Below are 12,838 nucleotides of genomic sequence, written 5' to 3'. Positions count from 1 at the left end.
TTAGAACTGTTTATAAATGGAAAATTCTACTTGTTTTTTTCTCCCTAGCAACCTCACTCCCAATAAAGAGATTAGTGGAATTCCACAACTACTCAAATAGAGTCAGCTTCCTGGTCATTCTCAATTAGACGAGCATGCTTCCGATGAAAAAACCCAGGCCATGTCCCCAGGTTTAGTCAATTTTTAATATAAAATCCCTCTCTAACAGATATTGATTTTCCATGCCATTATTAGACCAAACTATTATTACACTACACCTGAAAAGCTTTTTAGATCATTACAGAGTCTCCAAAATTCCACAACATTTCATCATTCCAACTAATTTGTAATAAGACCTACATTATACCCCATCCATTAAGGCAGGAAACCTATATGGGCTATAACAACTGGACCGAAGGAAGAAAAAGTATTCCTATTTGTAGATGCTATGACGGTACACCTAAAAGTCTCAGAAAGCATCACCAAAAAGCTATTACAACTAATAACTGAAGTCAGTCGGTTTCCCAATTGCAAAGTGAATATACTGAAACATCAATAGCTTTTTTGTACAACAGGGTAAGCAAGGTGAAATGATGAAGCGCGTTGCTCACAAAGCCATCATCTTTCCAGGGCCTGTGCAGTGCAGAGACCCTGCAGAAGGCGAGGGGGCAGGTCCCCAGTCCCACCAGGAACTTTGACTAACACCACGCTCAGGAGGTGTGGTGCCGCAGCTCTGCAGCCACGCTGCTTGCATTCAGACTTCAGCTGCTGCTCACTGGCTACGTGACAGATACACCCACACCTCAGTTTCCTCATTTTCAAATAATTTAAAAAATATTTTATAGAGCCCTGGCTGGTGTGGCTCAGTGGACGGAGTGCCAGCCTACAAACCAAAGGGTTGCCAGTTGGATTCCCAGTCAGGGCACATGCCTGGGTTGTGGGCCAGGCCCCCAGTAGGGGGCACACAAGAGGCAACCACGCATTGATGTTTCTCTCCCTCTCTTTCTTCCTCCCTTCCCTTCTCTCTGAAAATAAATAAATACAATCTTTTAAAAACTATTTTATAGGGTTATTGTGAGGACTACATGGGTTTTATATGAATCACCATCAGTTATGACTATATAGTATACATGTCATAGGTTAGGACTGTATGACTATGTATATAATATGACTCCATGGTGATTCACTTACACAGTGTCTGGCACAAGTGGAAAACACTGAATAAATCTTCACTGGGATCATGTGGCATGTGATTTGCTGAAATGACACAGTCTTGTGCCAACAGCTGATTATACAGTGTACTTCAGAAATTTCAGGAACGAACCTAATGACTTAAGATTCCTTACAATCTTGAAAGTCCATGATTTATTGAAAATATAACTTGATGTTTTTTTTATTTCTCATCTCTTCTCTGGCTTTTGTTAGTTTGAAGGCTGGATGTTGGGTACCCGTGTGTTCACGTTCTCTCATCTAAGACAGATTAAATCTTAAAAAAGTTTTAACTAAAAATGACCAAACAGTCATTTCTTTTCTTTTCTTCTTTGAAATGCATTGGAACTCATGCAGGGAATGGTTGACAGAGAGGAGCAGGAGAGCTGGGGGTCTGTGCTGTTGAGAAGCTGAGATGAGCCAGCCTGGTTCACAGGAATTCAGAAGTTGGCGTGGGGAAATGCAGAGAAGGTGGCTCTGGAGCAAAAGGCAATGCTATAACGTAAACTCCTACATGTTCCATCCAGGGGAACTGAGTCGCTCCCACTTAAATCCTTAGCCTCAGTTTCTTCATTTCTAAAATAAGAGTCAAAGAGAAATCTTATTCTTAACACAGTTGTGACGGTAAAATTGGGAACTTGGCAACAACAAAGTGCCCTGTGAATATTAAGAATTAGGAATGTATTGTCCCACGTACACTCCTCCCACATTTCTAAAATGCCACACCTCCAAAGGTGTCATTAGACCTGAAATTGTACTATTATGCATTCTTTTGGGGGGGGGAGCAGTCTCTCCCAGCCAGTCCTCTTCAGCTGTTCAGTCCCCCTCCCCTCGGCAAGAGGAAATCCAAGCCCCGAGCGGACTCCGATAGCCCGAGGTGGGAGAGGGATGAAAGTGGCCCACATGTGAACTGAAAGGACCAAAGTCCTCCTGAGCCAGCTTCCCAAGTCACCCAGCACCCACTTCTGTCAGTGGAATTTGGAAAAGGGGGCCAACAAACATGGCTTAAAATTTGTGTATGATTTATCGAGAAATGCATTTGAAACCTACAATACATATAAAGTGGCCCCTCCCCAAATTCCACAGAAACGAAATTCTTCTGTGTGTTCTCTTACCCTCTCTCTCACCGCTCCCATCCCTGCAGCGTTCTGTCGAAGGCAGCTCCTGATCAGTCCCTTGCACTGGCCCTTTCTCTTTCCAGAAACACATTGCCAGCTGGTTCTCAACATGATGCACTCTTTGGCATTCTAGCCTCAGTTCAAAGGTCAAAACCACAGAAAGACCTTCAGTAACCACCCAAGTATAACGACTCCATGATCTCTGTTATATAATCCTGTTTCATTTTACTAACAGTATTGGAAATCAGCTTGTTTACTTGGTTCTTAGATGGCTTATCCTACTAGATCTGGGCAAACATTCTCTATAAAGAACTAGATAGTGAGATAGAGATACAGCTTTAAGGTACACAGGGTCTCTGTTACAACGTCTCAGCTCCAACGCTACTGTGAAAGTAGTCACAGGCAAAGCAAAAATCAATCAGCATGGCTGTATAGCAATAAAACTTTATTTTCAAACACAGGTAGAAGCTGTGTTTGGACTGAAGTCATAGTCTGCTGACCCCTGTATTAGAATATTAAAATCCCTGAAATTAGAATTTACCTGTCTTGCTTATTAGTCTTGCCTCTTCTCCTAGAACAATATCTGATGAATATAGCAGGTTTTAAACAAATATTGTTGCACAAATAAATGCACCCATGCTGAGTTCTAACAAAGAATCTCTTTGTGAAAAAATGGGGGGGGGACGGAGGAGAGGGGAGAAGATTTTCCCCTAACAATGTTAAAAATACAGTTTTACCTAGTTTCTTCATTTATATAACAGATAATAAATATCTAGAATTAAATTAATTATTTTGTAGTTCATCTTCCTAGGAACTTTCTGTTACGTCTACCTACCAAGAAAAAAAAAACACTACATCAAAAGATTTTGCTTAAAAATTTAATTTACTTTGAAAAGTAAGCCACAGTGATCTAGGGCTTTGGAGAGAGTAATCAAATTGGATGACTAAAAATGACTGAGATTGCTGAAATGCAATTGTTCAGGAAAGGGAAAGATAATCAGACTCTAAACCTAAATCCAATCACAGCTCTAACGTTAATTATTTCCGTGACTTCAGAGTCAGACATTTTAATCCCAAGTCTCAGTTTTCTCATCTGTGAAAACACCGGGTTACTTAACAATAATAAGAACATATGTGTGTGCGTACCTACTACACAATTGTTTAATTATCTTGCATATTATCTTACAGTATTATCTTGCATGAATTACAGTAACTCTAGGAAGGTAGAGACTCCATTTTACAGAGGAGGGAAGTGAGGAACGGAGGGCTTGAATAAATAAAATAAATTGGCAAACCCGAGATAATTATTTAGATTTTGTGAATCTAGGTTCATGCCCTTAATCCTACACTTGGCTGCCCGATACCCACGTCCCCAGTGAAATGAGGAGTCTGTGAATCTATAATAAACAGATTTCTAGCATTTCAATGTTCTTCTGGAAATCCTTTAGGTATCCTGTAAGATCATCTTAATGCGACTCTCTAAAGTTTTGAGCAGCTGCAGCAACAGCTAGGAGAAAGCAAAAACTACTGAAATGCAGGAAAGTGTTAGGCAGCGTGAAAATAAAGTGTTTATTCATGACAACAAAATACCAGTTATGCGAGAATCCAGTTGTTACGTTCTTTTAAAAAACAGATTTCTAAATTTGGGGACTGGAGGATATTTTTTGCATCCTGAATATAGTTTACAGGTAAAGAAAATAAAGCCTAGAAAAAAAAATGATTTCCCAAGGCCTCCCAGATGGATGGCCTCGGACAGGAATCAGAGTTGATAGCCTGACTGCTGGCATAGTGTCGTTTCCAGGCTCAAAAAGCAAGTTCCATCTCTAGATGAAACAATAAGGGAAGCATCCGCCATTCAATGTGATTTTAGCATTAACACTGCTGTGTGTGTTGGGAGACCGGGAGGAAGAAAGAGAGAATGAGGCTGAATGAGAGCGCAGACACAGGGAGTCCAGTTTCAGACTGAATTGTGTGTTGAGGACTATGCTCGGCATTTACATGGACAGTCCCATCTCGACAATCACTTTGTAAGTTGGTATTATCGTCATTATAATCATCTCACAAATGAGGAAACTGAGCTAAGAGAGATTAGGTAATTTGCTCAAAGACACACAGGTTGTAGCTGTAGAGAAGTAATTGTAATTCAAGAATGTGATTCTGCGACTCATATTTTTAAAATCTATGCAAACGTGCATCCTAAAGGTGCATCCCGGAGACACCAGTACTATCGTCCGAGGTTCTCATCATCAGCTCGCATCACTTGGGGGACAGACTAATCACCAAGATAATGCTCATCTTATTTGGTTCCCCAGAGAGAGGTTATGGAAATGTTTCCTCAGTGTGTTTGGTGATTAAGTACATTTTGGAAATGCTGACTTAAACCAAGATAAACATATTTCATTGGTTGACTTTTGCTTGCTTGAAGGGATTCTCATAACCTGAATTTTCTAAAGAACTTGCAAATCTGGAAGAGGAGACTCAGTACCCAATATTTTCTAAATGTATGTTCTGTGGAGCACGTCCAGTCTATACTTTTTGAAATATCTCTTAATAGCTTCATGAATGAATATTCCATATTTACTTTATTTTAGACATTAATGAGAAAGTTCAGAGAGTGAGGGGTCATATGAATATCTCTCATCATTTTGCCCAATTCTGAACATTGATACACAGGACATGAAAATTTGATGCCAGGAAAGAAAGAAAATGAAAGGTTCGACATAAAAAGTACACTTAGTGAGAGGAGGTTATATAAAATTCTGCCAAATATTGCACCCTGCACACTGTCAGCAAAGGAGAAGCAGCCACAGGCAGACAGCAAGACAAGGAGAACATCCAATGAGCAGGGAAGGCATACCCAATACCTAACACTCAATACCTATAGCAGTGGTTCCACTGGTACTTAGTGTATCACACTGTGAACTTTTCTCAGGTGTGGTGTCACATCTCGATAAATAAATTAAAAAAATTTACTCTACTGAAGATGCTTATTATTATGGTAGCACCTGTCACATTGGTCTTCTTGGGTCAGGAAACTAAGAGAGGAGCAAGGAATACCTTTATTGTGAGTTGAATTGTGTCCTTCAAAAGGATATATTCAAGTCTTAACTCTTGATACTTGTGAATATGCCCTTATTTGGTAAGAGGATCTTTCATGATGTGAATAGGTTAGAATGAGGTCGTACTGAATTAGGGTGGGTCCCGATCCAGTATGACTGGTATTCTTATTAGAAGAGGGAAATCTGCACACAGAGACACCCAGGAGAAAGCCATGGGGTCATAGATGCAGAGAATGGAATGATGGTTTTACAAGCCAAGGAACTCCAAGGATTGCCAGCAGCCACTAGAAACTAGGAAGCAGCAAAGAAAAGTCCTTCCCTAGGGACCCATGAGAGATCAAGGTCTGCCAACTCCTTGATTTGGGCCTCTAGAATCATGAGAGAATAAATGTTTGTTGTAAGCCACCAAATCAGTGCTACCTTTTTTTTTTTCAGAAACCCTAGCAAACTGAAACAACCTTGATTCTAATCATAGGCATAAACAAGATGACAATTCTCAAGCAACAGCATGAATGGCCACGTGTGGCCTAGAGTTCTGACTCTTGAAAACACAAAATCACAATTTCCAGACAATACAATTCTATTTTCTGCACAAGTGATGATACAGGCAGAAAGTGAACAAGCAAATAGCACAATAGCTGTGAGAGCAACTTAATCTTTCTGTCGTCATAGCCAAAGTTTCTAGTATTTAAAAGCTTACTATGAATGCAAAACAAAAGGTGAGGATCATTAAAAAGGGGTGTCAGGTACAACCACATGGCTACAACATCCCAAGACAACAGTGAAGAACAGAAGAATGAAGAATTAAGTACTAAGATGTACGATTCTAACTCTTAGATCTGGATCTGCAGGAGGCCCTGGCAAAATGGAGAACAAGAACCGATGGTGTCCTCACAGATACAATGAGACACATGGGGTTCGGGGTAGCAAAGCTATTGACCTGACCCCAGGGGAGGGTACCTATGGACAACTAATAGGAAATGTTACCATTTTCACTTTTTATCAATGTAGTTATGCAGGAAGGAAGATTTCCTGGGCGACAGATACCGAGACTGAAATTTGCACAGATGTGATGTGTATCGGTGAATGTTCTAGGGGAGGACATCTGTGAGGGTGAGACATGCAGGGTGAGGCCGAGGAAGAAGCTGGACTGAGATGCTGATGATCTCGGATGGCCTTCAGCATCAACCCCGCTTAGAAAAAAGGGTGTGGGCTGCCCCAGCCACGGGAGCGGCCTTGGGAAGGGGGCTGTTTTTGATAGAGGGCAATTACCAATAAGGGATGACACCCTTTTCTCTTTCCATGGGAAGGAAGTTGCATACCATAGACAGAAAGCAATGTGATTAGAGATGAAAATTTAATATCTGCAAATAATACTTATGTGAGTATGCCAATATTTGTGGATGTCACTGCCACTGAAGAATACGGCACTGATCTTCCTGGTAGTCAGGGTAAAATGGGAAACAGGATGTGTCATATCGTTATTATATGCCAGAGAGGAGAAAGCAAACTAACTTCCCTCATTTATTCCCTCATTTAGAGGGAATAAAGCTTCTTTAGTACCCATTAAAAAATATGACTGGCACATAAATGTTATAAGGTAGAACAGAATGGCACAAAGAAATAATGCTCTCAAAACCATTTTCTTTACAACACATTCAGTAGTACATTTTATGTAGTTTTTTCTTGTAAATATTGGGGGAGACAGAGCAACCAAGGATGAAGTAAGTGAAGGTTTTCTTTTCTTCAAGGCACCAGATTAATTTGACCCAATATGCAGAATTCTGGTGCCACGCTTTAAGTTCTAAGTCTAGACCTTAAATTTGCAAAGGAGTCTGTCCAGCTCACGGCCTTTAGAAATGTAAAGCCAAATCATTTTTCCTCTGGGCAAAAATTTCCATGGGAGCAGGCTCCTGATCCTTTTTAACTCTGTATCCTCAGCACCTAGCCCATGGGAGAGGCTCAGATGTTTGTTGAATGAATGAATTGTTGACATGGTTTCCCTCAAACTAGTAAGGAGTCTAAGGCTGTGTGTGTGTGTGTTTTATGAGCAAGTATGGAGTTTCAAGGGTGATTTCAATACATGTTAGAATCTGGATAAGCAGAAGGCAGAGTCAGAGGAAATGATTTTCGATGGAGCAAAATTATGGAAGGCCTTGAAAGCAGTAAAAGAGATTTATACTTGAAGACACAAGAAACGGGGAGCCAAGGAGGTTTTCAAAAAGGGCACAAGATAAAAGCATTGTCTAAAATAAATGATCTTGGCAGCAGAAAAGTGAAAAACAACTTTTTCCATCGAACAACTCGTTTCCAACGAGGACTGTTTCACATTTTATTTTTAAACTAATTTTAGTCAAACCAGTTGTTCTTGTGGACAAAATTATTTTAGGAGACATTTTCCTTAATCACAAAAAAATTAATTTGCAGTATAAATGTATAAAACATGGGAAAAGTTGATACCGAATCGTCCCCAGGGGACCTGATTGTTGATGTGCCTCCCACCTTTTTTCTCTGTATTTTACGGAGTCAAGCTCAGACCATGGAAAAAATTTTACTTCGATACTTCTGCAATTTATAGTATGTATTTTTCTGTTATTAGAAACCCTTCAAAAACATAATTTTACAATTTTAACCATTGAAACATTTTTGTAATACTCACTTATAGAATCATCCGTCATGTATTTAACCATTTATTTAGTGGTGGATATTTAAGTTCTTTAATTAGTTTTTAATTAAAAACTAATAGTTTTTATTCTTTGATTAGTTTTTGTTCTTTAATTTCAAAATTTTGGTACTTTAATAATTAATGCTTCTATAAGCATACTATGCATAAGTCTTTGTGCATGTTTCATATTATTTATTTAACAAAATATTCCTAGGAAGGGAACTACTAGTTCAGAAAACATTAACATTTTGATATATATTTCTAAAATGTGTTCCAAAAAAGTTATATCAGTTTGTACTCTTCCCACTTTCTGTGATTTTACTACTCTTCTATACCCTCCTCACCATGATGTATCTCGATGGAAAAGAAAAATACTACTGATTGGACAGGCAATCCATTATTTTTGATCATAGCTTCAATTTAAATTTCTTTCATTTTCAATGAGTTTGAGCATTTTACTCAAGCGTTTTTTTTTCACCTTGTAAATTCTCTTTTCTCATTTCTTCCCTTTTTACTCAACATTTCAGTAATAATATTTATGTTTTCATAGGTCTGGTATGAGTTTATTCTATAGTAAAGCAATTAATCCAATGCAGGTTGTATCAGTGGAATAGAGATAGAAATAATTTACTTGTTTATATATTAGTTTTCTTTTTGTGATTTCTTCCACTGTTTTTAATTAAAATGTTTTTAATTCCTAGATTTGATTTACTTTTACTTTTTATATACACTTTTGAAACATCTATATTTCAAAATACAGCTCTTTATTCCATCTGAAATTTCTTTTGGTGTATGGAGTGAAATGATATACCTACCAATCAGGGATCATGATGACAAAGAAAAAGGCAGATGTCCCTGTGACCATCCCTACAAAAAGACAAGTCTAAATATCACTCACTTCTTTACTTAATAGTTTAAAATATGGGTCATGAGCTAGCAGATATACTTTTTGAAGCCCAGGTCTCATGGTCTCATCTACCTTCAAAGGAGGCTGGGAGACTGTTCCAAATTGTGACTTTATAAGCAGAATTTATAATGTGGGAAGTTCTCCAAACAACCCAGGGGTGTTCAAAAGATGTTGAGTTGCCAAAAATGATAAATAACTCCATATAGATAAGAAAATAAATAAGCCATTATTTCAAATAGCTGGCTAATTGTGCCACTGTAATACACTGAGTAATCTTTCATTTCTCCATGGATGTGCCATACCTTCGATATAACATATTAAATCATTACATGCAGTAGAATAGGTTTCTGGTTTGGGTACAATTTTTAATAGTACTCTAGACATTTGGGAAATTTAATGTACAAACTAGAAGTCAGCTATGACACACACACACACACACACACACACACATACTATGGCTCTTTATACATCACAACAGTGACTTTTATTCATATTCGTCTTGTAATTTTTAAACTGTACCTCCAGTATTATTAGGTATCTAGCATTTCTTACTCCTCAAATAATTAAAGCTAGCTGTAGTACCCAAGGCCTGTGCTCTTAACTACTGACACTGGTGTTATCTCTACTTGAAAGGGATGAAAGGAAAGAAAGCAATATCTAACTAATGCTGTAAACACATTGACTGATTGATACACACAGCTGAGAAATTCTATCAGTTGCCATGTTCCAATGGGGAAGACAACTGTGCATGTACTTTGGTGATGCCTCTCTTCCTTAGGCAGTTTATATTCTGGGTCACTGGGGATGTAGAATAATCCATCTCATGATCACAAAAGTCACTTGGCACATTCCACCAATTTCCCCCAAGGTCACAGATTCAAAATACCAGACAAAATTGGCAGCCCTCAAGGAGTTTACCAAGTAATTTTTTTAAAAGATGTTTTATTTAGTTCTTATATTTTAGCCTTGTTGAGTATATACCCAACACGTAAGTCCCCTTCTGGTTCTAATTACTGTGCTTATGGTGCAGAAGGAAATTGAAAGAAGAAATTAAAAATTGCACACTCTATGGGATTTTGAATGGAGCGCATTAAAAGTCTGACTTTAATGTGGGAAATTAAAGACTACATTCCATTACCTGTGGAATAGTAATTCTTACATATAGCTGCAGAATATAGTTCCAATTTATAGCATGCCTCACGAGTCTGCGGCACCATCTAAAATTCATTTCATCCTTAAAGAGTAAGTGTTATTCTCAGTTTCAAAGATAAGGAAAAAATGGAACATTTTTCCCCAACCCGGATGCCCATTTTATAATTCCATGCTTCCCCCACCATTCAGAAGTTGTAGAGGCAAGCATCTCCACATCCTTTCATCTCTCTTCTCTTTCCCCTATATTTGATAGTGGTGGGTCCTCCTTGGGCATCAACTACTCGAAAGTCAAATCAATGAGGGAGTCAGGCATCTTTGTGAGATTTCAGGGACCAGGAATACAAGTGATTCCTGACTTTAAATACTGTAATACTGAAATACCAAAATTCCACTTTTTATATGAATTTTGTTATCAATGACCATGCCAAGAACTTACAAGTTTATTAAAAATGTAGGATGGGGTCAGTTAAAATAAAAATATTAGCAGAAATGTTCTGAAAAAATCCTATATGTTTTCTAGAAAGCATCTCCCAAACGATAGTAATTATATTTCATTCTAGGGATGAAACTGAAAGGATGATTTTAGCAATGGGCCCCTAGTAGCAAGTGTGCATCGCTGGAACATGCTCATTGATGTTCCAGCTTCCTTCCAAGTGATAACCTACAGTTCACATTCGCCCCATCAGAACAACATTCGCATTAGCAAATTAGCAGCAGCCAGCAGGGCAGCCCGCAGATTTTTCTTCTCTCTGAAAACATAGGAATTGCAAAAACCGATACGGTGTGGGATTTCACTGATACACCTGGGGTCATGCGTTTTCCTTGCTCCATGCATATAACTTCTCTTTCTGCCCTGATCCCTGGCGAGGGCTACCTTCGTTTCAGGCCACGTGAAGAATGTGGATGATGTTCATGAACAGATGCCGTAGAAAAGACATGGGCCAAAGCAAGTCTTAGAAATTTGAAGCTGTAGGAAAGAGCACAGGACAGCAAGACAATGTTCAACAAAGAGGACTTGCACAGGACATCATCCCCCTGGTTATTTGATAGCTGTGAGTCAAGACTAAAACATATTGTTGGGCAAGTGACATCGTACTGGGGACTGACTGGGGCATGGAGAGTCACAGGAGGTAAAATTGGCCTCATTTCTACTAGGTTAAATATTTATGTATTTAACTTATTTTACTTTTAGAAAAGATGAATTAGCAAAAGCACAGAATGCCTAAAATGCATCTAGATAGTCTAGATGCATCTAGATGGTAAAATGCATCTAGATGGCAGTGCCTTTTTAAGGCACTGACTCATATCTCTGTGTTTATTATTCTCATCATTGTTACCTTGATAAGTTGTGGGCTTTATGGAAATTCCAGAGCTGAATAATGCCTATTATGGTGCTATTTAATATTACCAAATGGTTTATCAAATCACTTGGTTTTCACATATAATGCATTGGAGTTTTCAAATATGATGCTTAAAATTGTAATTTTTAAATAATTTTTTTGAATTTAAATAATATTTTAACTGAAATGAGCACTGAGTATTCTTTAGTTTACATATTTGAAATACACAGTTTTCCCCACAAAACTAAACTCAACAAATGTTAAAAACAACGAGTTTCATCATTAATTATTAAGCCACTAGGTATGTCTATACCAATTTGTTTTTAGTGAAACTGGTTTAAGAGACGACTACATATTGAAAAAAGGCCTCTTCTTGAACAAACTCTAGTCAGGTTCTTCTGAATCCTCTTCCCAACTGGGCCTTCACTGTTGGGCTTCCTTCATTCTGTTGTCTAGTTTATTGTCTAATGTACTGTCTAATTTTAGCAAGAATCCCGATAAGCTGGTTAAGCAGAATCCCCCATCCTCAATACCTGATCAACCTCTCTGTCTAACACAATTTTTTGCTCTCCACCATTCCCCGGATAATGTCTGATCACTGTGGCCTGGCTTCAGCAAAAATTATGTTAGGTTGTTTCAGCCAGAATCCTCTCTTATCCTTGATGTTTTCTCTTAGTGTTTTCCAACCACTGAACCTCACTCTGCTCCTTGGCTGTAAATTCCCACTTGTTCTCGTTATTTTCAGAGTTGAGTCCCGCCTCTCTTCCCTGCTGCAGAACCCCACTGCAGTGATCCCTACACCACCATGGTCCTGAGTAAAGTCTGTAGTACAGGTCTTTGACAAGAGTCACAGATAACTTTTTTTTAAAATAATATTAACTAATTGTATTGATATTAGTGGCGGGCAGCTAGTAATCATAATTTTGCCTTAACTTGCATTTTAATCGCTTCTATGTGTATATTTTCATGTGTGTTTTGCACCTTTAGTTGATTTGTACATTACTTTAGTTGAAGAGTTTATTTTCATTTATGGGAGAAGTCATAATTTTTCAAGAAAACCAACAGCTTCCAATTATGGGCAGTTTTTCTCTGAAACTGGCTGAATGAAGCCATATCAGCTGATTCACACCTCTTCACCGTGAATATGTTGTTTCTACAGTTGATTTCGGAAGACAAAAGCAATGTCATCCTTTGTAGATATGATGAAGGAGAGAAGTGATTGGTTGTTAATATGACACTTCCATCTCAAAAGTTTTCAAACTTACAGCAGTAAGTGCAAGCAATAGACTCCGGAAAATAAACCACCCATTAATACAGGAGGGCCTAGGAAAATTAAGATATTTTTTAAATTATATTGATGATACAAATTGTATTATGAATATGGAAAATTCCCTGCAAATCATGCACTG

Source organism: Phyllostomus discolor, chromosome 1, assembly GCF_004126475.2.
Source record: "Phyllostomus discolor isolate MPI-MPIP mPhyDis1 chromosome 1, mPhyDis1.pri.v3, whole genome shotgun sequence".
NCBI classification, from domain to species: domain Eukaryota; kingdom Metazoa; phylum Chordata; class Mammalia; order Chiroptera; family Phyllostomidae; genus Phyllostomus; species Phyllostomus discolor.
This window is presented reverse-complemented; position numbering follows the sequence as displayed.